Source organism: Triticum urartu, chromosome 4A (genome assembly GCF_056163025.1).
Source record: "Triticum urartu cultivar PI428250 chromosome 4A, HENAU_Tu73, whole genome shotgun sequence".
Taxonomy (NCBI): domain Eukaryota; kingdom Viridiplantae; phylum Streptophyta; class Magnoliopsida; order Poales; family Poaceae; genus Triticum; species Triticum urartu.
Genome location: NC_141876.1, coordinates 85,514,759 through 85,523,421, shown reverse-complemented (window position 1 = coordinate 85,523,421; position 8,663 = coordinate 85,514,759).

The window sequence follows — 8,663 nt, the reverse complement described above, 5'->3', positions numbered from 1 at the left end:
CTCTTTTCCGATGTCTTGTGGGCCACAAATGCGGGCCAGTGATCTCTGATCTTCTCATATCTACCCTTGAATTCTGGTGTCTCATTATTTTCGACAAACTTATTCAGCTCTTTCTTCCACCTCCTGAATAGTTCTGCCATCCTCTTCAGAGCAAAAGACTTGATTAATTTCTCTTTAACTGGGTTCTCTGGATTATCCTCAGGCAGTAGGGTGAAATTTGACTTCAGCTTAGTCCAAAGATCATTTTTCTGCATATCATTGACATAAGAGACCTCAGGGTCTTCTGTAGCCGGCTTAAACCATTGCTGGATGCTTATCGGGATCTTGTCCCTAACCAGAACCCCGCACTGAGCAACAAATGCGCTCTTTGTCCGGAGGGGTTCAATAGGTTGGCCGTCGGGCGCGATTGCTATGATCTCAAACTTTTCATCCGAGCTCAACTTTTTCTTCGGGCCTCGTCTCTTTACCGAAGTTGTGCTCGATCCGGAGGGCTAGAAAAAAAAACAAAGACTTAATTAATATGTGTACATACCAAAACAATGAATGCATCAATCAGCTAGTCAGCATAGGCTTAACTAATATATATACCTGGCCAGACTCGGTTCGGTCACCGGAGCCGTCATCACGTTCTCCTTCTTGCACCGGCATTGGGTCACCGGAGCCATCCTCATGTTCTTTTCTTGCACCGGCATTAGGTCACCATAGCCAGCTTGTTCACCCTCTCCTTCCAGACCATCGGTTTCGTTGAGAAACAACGAGATTGCATCACTTCCTTCTATGATTATGTCCCTCAACAACGCTTCTTTTGTTGCTTCGTCTAGGGCGGTGTCCATAGTTTCTACAAATATTTACAACATGGCAATTATTATTCAAACATGACAGATGGATATATTAGTGCCAAACGTAGAACTAGCTACCTAATCATAGTAAGCTATCGGGAGGGGGTATATATCGACAACGATGACACTACATCTATGTCCCTCGACGACCCTCGTTCCCGATAAAAAAAGAGGAAGAAGAAGAAAAAAAAGAGGAGAAGAAAGAATAGAGGAGAAGAACCCTCGAACCCTCGACCCCTAGACGACCCTCTTCTTCCTCTCATGTTCGAGAGGATCACCGAGGGGTCGGGAGGTTGCCTAGTGTCAAAGGATTCAACAAAACCATGTCTTCATCATTAGGCGAAAGTAACATGTGCATGATGGTACGAAGCTCTTCAAAGTTGTTCTGGAACGGAGTCCCGGATAGGATAATTCGCTTTTTGGTACAAAGTTCAGCAAGAGCCTTCCGAATATCGCTATTTGGAAGGCCTTTGCTGAATTCGTACCAAAAGGCGGATTATTCTATCCGGGACTCCATTCCAGAACAACTTTGCAGAACTTCGTACCAACATGCCCTGGTTACTTCTGGCTAATGATGAAGGCATGGATTTCTTCAATACTTTGACACTAGGAAACCTCTCTCGACCCCTCGGCGATCCTCGACCCCTCGAACCCTCGATGACCCTGGAACCCTCGACCCCTAGACGACCCTCTTCTTCCTCTCATGTTCGAGAGGATCGCCGAGGGGTCGGGAGGTTGCCTAGTGTCAAAGGATTCAACAAAACCATGTCTTCATCATTAGGCAAAAGTAACATGTGCATGATGGTACGAAGCTCTTTAAAGTTGTTCTGGAACGGAGTCCTAGATAGGATAATTCGCTTTTTGGTACAAAGTTCAGCAAGAGCCTTCCGAATATCGCTATTTGGAAGGCCTTTGCTGAATTCGTACCAAAAGGCGGATTATTCTATCCGGGACTCCATTCCAGAACAACTTTGCAGAACTTCGTACCAACATGCCCTGGTTACTTCCGGCTAATGATGAAGGCATGGATTTCTTCAATACTTTGACACTAGGAAACCTCTCTCGACCCCTCGGCGATCCTTGACCCCTCGAACCCTCGACGACCCTGGAACCCTCAACCCCTAGACGACCCTGCTGGAACCCTCGACCCTCGAACCTATAGAACCCTCGAACCCTCGACCCTGAAACCCTCGACCCTTGACCCCTTAACGACCCTCGACCCTCTACCCTAGTTCCCGACCCTCGACCCCTCGAAGAGGAGAAATAAATAAGAAGAAGAAAAAAGAAGAAAAAGAAGAGGAGAAGGAAGAAAGGAATAGTGGAGAAGAAGAGAAAATAGAATATATTCTATTTTTTCTTCTTCTCCTCTATTCCTTTCTTCTTCTCCTCTTCCTTTTCTTCCTCTCCTCGTCTTCTCCTTCTTCTTCTCCTTCTTCTTCTCCTTCTTTCTCTACTTATTTTCCTTTTCCTTATTTTACTTTTTCCTCTCCACTAACATAAAATGCACTAACCTAAAATGCAACAAACATAAAATGCACTAAAGAGGCTCAACTAACCTAAAATCAGTGATAAAATGCACTAACCTAAAATCGATATCTACTAACAACTTAAAAAATTAATACATATATGAAAAAATGCATATATGAAAAAAACATCATCATATCATCAATAGAAAAAAAAACATCATCATATCATCAACAGAAAAAAAAACATCATCATATCATCAACATCATCAACCTAAAGGGCCGGCGCCGGCGCGGGGCGACGACGGGGCGGGGCGGCGACGGGATCGGGGCGGCGACGGGGCGGGGCGACGGCGGCGGGCTCGGGGCGGCGATGGGGCGGGGCGACGGCGGCGGGCACGGGGCGACGACGGGCTCGGAGCGACGGCGCGGGGCGACGACGGGCTCGGGGCGATGGCGCGGGGCGACGACGTACGGGCTCGGGGCGGCGACGGGGCGGGGCGGGGCGACGGCGGGCCGGGGCGGGGCGACGGCGGGGTGGGGCGACGGCAGCGGGCGTGGGGCGACGGCGGGGGGCGACGGCCGCGGGCGCGGGGCGACGGCGCGGGGCAACGACGGGCTCGGGGCGGCGATGACGACGATGAACGGCCTGGGGGCGTCGGGGCGAATGGGAGGCGGTTGGCCAAAATTTCACAAGTGTTGGCTTATATAGCCAGAGCAATGGTCCCGGTTCGTGCTACGACCCGGGACTAATGCTCCCTTTAATCCCGGTTGGTGCGACGAACCGAGACCAAAGGCCAATTTTCAGCAGCCGAAAGGGCGGGAAGCGAAGGCCATTGGTCCCGGTTGGTGGCACCAACCGGGACTAAAGGGGGGCATTGGTCACGGTTCACCAACCGTGACCAATGCCCCCCTTTAGTCCCGGTTGGTGCCACCAACCGGGACCAATGGCCTTGTGCTGCCCCGCGCCCAAAAGTTTAGTCCCACATCGCTAGCTGAAGGGCGCCGGCACTGGTTTATAAGCGCTGGTGTGCCTCCCCATTCGAGCTCCTCTCTAATGCAGGCTTTCGGGCCTAAACTTGCTACTGCCTGTGGGCCTATTGGGCCTTCTGCGGGCCTGAAGCCCATGTAGGGTTTCTAGTCGTATTCAGGCCATGGAGGCCCAGTAGGAGGCATTTTTTTTCTATTTATTTTTTATTTATACTTACAACTAAATACTTATAGTTTTTTAGTGATTTCTTTTTGATTTTAGGTCACAAAAATTATAAACTTTCTGTTAGTGCCATTAGTTTTAAATTTTGAATAGTTTAAATTTGAATTTTTAAAAATTTGTGTGAATCACTAGTTTATGAATAACTTTACTATAAAAATAGAATTTTTTCTATTTATTTTTTATTTCTACTTACAACTAAATACTTACAGTTTTTTAGTGATTTCTTTTTGCTTTTAGGTCACAAAAATTATAAACTTTCTGTTAGTGCCCTTAGTTTTAAATTTTGAATAGTTTAAATTTGAATTTTTAAAAATTTGTGTGAATCACTAGTTTATGAATAACTTTACTATAAAAATAGAATTTTTTTTCTATTTATTTTTTATTTATACTTACAACTAAATACTTATAGTTTTTTAGTGATTTCTTTTTGATTTTAGGTCACAAAAATTATAAACTTTCTGTTAGTGCCATTAGTTTTAAATTTTGAATAGTTTAAATTTGATTTTTTAAAAATTTGTGTGAATCACTAGTTTGATTTTAGGTCACAAAAATTATAATCTTTTTACTATTGAAGAATATTTTAGTTTTATTTTAGTTGATCATAACATAATATTTTAATTGATTGTTTTTATTTTCATAAAAGTTTTGTAGTTCATTCTGTTTGCTATTAATTCATTCTTTGAGCTAAATGACTCTGAAATTGGAAAGCAGTTCAAAATGAACTCTGAAAAGGTTGAAAGTTGGCATGGTATCATCATTTCACCCACATAGCATGTTCCAAAAAGTAGAGAGGGTTACGACAAAAACTTGATGCACTTTGTGTATAAAATGGACAATCACTTTCGAAGTATCAAAGTTTCGAACCATAAGACATGAAAGCATTTCAAATGAACTCTGAAAAAGTTGAAAGTTGGGATGGTATCATAATTTCACCCACATAGCATGTGCATGTACAAAACGGACAATGATAGCATGTTCGTCTGTTACAAATTTGGCATGGTATCATCATAATAGTTGCGGGAGAAAGTCTTCACTTTTTATTTGCTTGTGTCATTTGCTTATTGCGCCGTAACCATGGATAATCTTCATTGTTTATCAGGATGCTTGGGTCAGCCTTGACATTGAAGGGAGGAATTTCATGAAACTTTTCATAATCTTCAGACATGTCTGTCTTGCCGTCCACTCCCAGGATGTCCCTTTTTCCTAAAAGAACTATGTGGCGCTTTGGCTCATCGTATGATGTATTCGCTTCCTTATCTTTTCTTTTTCTCGGTTTGGTAGACATGTCCTTCACATAGATAACCTGTGCCACATCATTGGCTAGGACGAACGGTTCGTCGGTGTACCCAAGATTTTTCAGATCCACTGTTGTCATTCCGTACTGTGGGTCTACCTGTACCACGCCGCCTAACAGATTGACCCATTTGCACTTAAACAAAGGGACCTTAAAATCAGGTCCGTAGTCAAGTTCTCATATGTCCACTATGTAACCATAATATGTGTCCTTTCCGCTCTCGGTTGCTGCATCAAAGCGGACACCGCTGTTTTGGTTGGTGCTCTTTTGATCTTGGGCGATTGTGTAAAATGTATTCCCATTTATCTCGTATCCTTTGTAAGTCAATACAGTCAAAGATGGTCCCCTGGACAACAAGTACAACTCATCACAAATAGTGTTGTCACCTCTGAGACGTGTTTCCAACCAACTGCTGAAAGTCCTGATGTGTTCACATGTAATCCAGTCGTCGCACTGCTCCGGGTGTTTGGAGCGCAGACTGTTCTTGTGTTCATCGACATACGGGGTCACCAAGGTAGAGTTCTGTAGAACTGTGTAGTGTGCTTGAGACCAAGAATATCCGTCCCTGCATATTATTGAGTCTCTTCCAAGAGTGCCTTTTCCAGTCAGTCTCCCCTCATACCGCGATTTAGGGAGACCTATCTTGTTAAGGCCAGGAATGAAGTCAACACAAAACCCGATAACATTCTCTGTTTGATGGCCCATGGAGATGCTTCCTTCTGGCCTAGCGCGGTTACGGACATATTTCTTTAGGACTCCCATGAACCTCTCAAAGGGGAACATATTGTGTAGAAATACGGGCCCCAGGATGACAATCTCGTCGACTAGATGAACTAGGACGTGCGTCATGATATTGAAGAAGGATGGTGGGAACACCAGCTCGAAACTGACAAGACATTGCGCCACATCACTCCTTAGCCTTGGTACGATTTCTGGATCGATCACCTTCTGAGAGATTGCATTGAGGAATGCACATAGCTTCACAATGGCTAATCGGACGTTTTCCGGTAGAATCCCCCTCAATGCAACCGGAAGCAGTTGCGTCATAATCACGTGGCAGTCATGAGACTTTAGGTTCTGAAACTTTTTCTCTGGCATATTTATTATTCCCTTTATATTCGACGAGAAGCCAGTCGTGACCTTCATATTGAGCAGGCATTCAAAGAAGATTTCTTTCTCTTCTTTCGGAAGAGCGTAGCTGGCAGGACCTTTATACTGCTTCGGAGGCATGCCGTCTTTTTCGTGCAAACGTTGCAGGTCCTCTCGTGCCTCAGGTGTATCTTTTGTCTTCCCATACACGCCCAAGAAGCCTAGCAGGTTCACGCAAAGGTTCTTCGTCACGTGCATCACGTCGATTGAGGAGCAGACCTCTAGGTCTTTCCAGTAGGGTAGGTCCCAAAATATAGATTTCTTCTTCCACATGGATGCGTGTCCCTCAGCGTCATTCAGAACAGCTAGTCCACCGGGACCCTTTCCAAAGATTACGTAGTGTAAATCATTGACCATAGCAAGCACGTGATCACCGGTGCGCATGGCGGGCTTCTTCCGGTGATCTGCCTCGCCTTTGAAATGCTTGCCTTTCTTTCGACATTGATGGTTGGTCGGAAGAAATCGACGATGGCCCAGGTACACATTCTTTCTGCATTTGTCCAGGTATATACTTTCAGTGTCATCTAAATAGTGCGTGCATGTGTGGTATCCTTTGTTTGTCTGTCCTGAAAGGTTACCGAGAGCGGGCCAATCGTTGATGGTCACGAACAGCAATGCCTTAAGGTTAAATTCCTCCTGTCTGTGCTCATCCCACGTACGTACACCGTTTCCATTCCACAGCTGTAAAAGTTCTTCAACTAATGGCCTTAGGTACACATCAATTTCGTTGCCGGGTTGCTTAGGGCCTTGGATGAGAACTGGCATCATAATGAACTTCCGCTTCATGCACATCCAAGGAGGAAGGTTATACATACATAGAGTCACGGGCCAGGTGCTGTGATTGCTGCTCTGCTCCCCGAAAGGATTAATGCCATCCGCGCTTAAAGCAAACCATACATTCCTTGGGTCCTTTGCAAACTCATCCCAGTACTTTCTCTCAATTTTTCTCCACTGCGACCCGTCAGCGGGTGCCCTCAACTTCCCATCTTTCTTTCGGTTCTCACTGTGCCATCGCATCAAGTTGGCATGCTCTTCGTTTCTGAACAGACGTTTCAACCGTGGTATTATAGGAGCATACCACATCACCTTCGCAGGAACCCTCTTCCTGAGGGGCTCGCCGTCAACATCACCAGGGTCATCTCGTCTGATCTTATACCGCAACGCACCGCATACCGGGCATGCGTTCAGATCCTTGTATGCACCGCGGTAGAGGATGCAGTCATTAGGGCATGCATGTATCTTCTCCACCTCCAATCCTAGAGGTCATACGACCTTCTTTGCTGCGTATGTACTGTCGGGCAATTCGTTATCCTTTGGAAGCTTCTTCTTCAATATTTTCAGTAGCTTCTCAAATCCTTTGTCAGCCACAACATTCTCTGCCTTCCACTGCAGCAATTCCAGTACGGTACCGAGCTTTGTGTTGCCATCTTCGCAATTGGGGTATAACCCTTTTTTGTGATCCTCTAACATGCGATCGAACTTCAGCTTCTCCTTTTGACTAATGCATTGCGACCTTGCATCGACAATGACCCGGCGGAGATCATCATCATCGGGCACATCGTCTAGTTCCTCTTGATCTTCAGCAGCTTCACCCGTGGCAGCATCATTGGGCACATCGTCTGGTTCCTCTTGATCTTCACCAGCTCCCCCCGTTGCAGCATCACCGTATTCAGGGGGCACATAGTTGTCATCGTACTCTTCTTCTTCGCCGTCTTCCATCATAACCCCTATTTCTCCGTGCCTCGTCCAAACATTACAGTGTGGCATGAAACCCTTATAAAGCAGGTGGGAGTGAAGGATTTTCTGGTTAGAGCAAGACCTCGTATTCCCACATTCAGTGCATGGACAACACATAAAACCATTCTGCTTGTTTGTCTCAGCCGCATCGAGAAACTCATGCACGCCCTTAATGTACTCGCGGGTGTGTCTGTCACCGTACATCCATTGCCGGTTCATCTGCGTGCATTATATATAATTAAGTGTCCAAATTAATAGAAGTTCATCATCACATTAAAACCAAAGTGCATACATAGTTCTCATCTAACAACATATAGCTCTCCAGAGCATCTAATTAATTAAACCATACATTGAAACTATGTAAAACATTTCAATGTGAAAACAAATGTGATCATAATCGCAATCAAGGTAACAATTGATCCAACGGCATAATGATACCAAGCCTCGGTATGAATGGCATATTTTCTAATCTTTCTAATCTTCAAGCGCATTGCATCCATCTTGATCTTGTGATCATCGACGACATCCGCAACATGCAACTCCAATATCATCTTCTCCTCCTCAATTTTTTTTATTTTTTCCTTCAACAAATTGTTTTCTTCTTCAACTAAATTTAACCTCTCGACAATAGGGTCGGTTGGCATTTCCGATTCACATACATCCTAGATAAATAAAATCTATGTCACGTTGGTCGGCATAATATTCATAAACAATAAATGAACCAATAGTTATAAAGATAATATACATACCAAATCCGAATCATAGACAGGACGAGGGCCGACGGGGACGGATACCAAAACCATCGCACTATATAAGATGCAATAATAAATGTAAGAAAATGATACAAGTATCTATCTAAACATACAAGTAAGAATATTTTTCCTTTCAGAAAGAAGATAAGAACAAGAGGCTCACCACGGTGGTGTCGGTGATGAGATCGGCGCGGGTGATCGACGGCGGTGAAGACG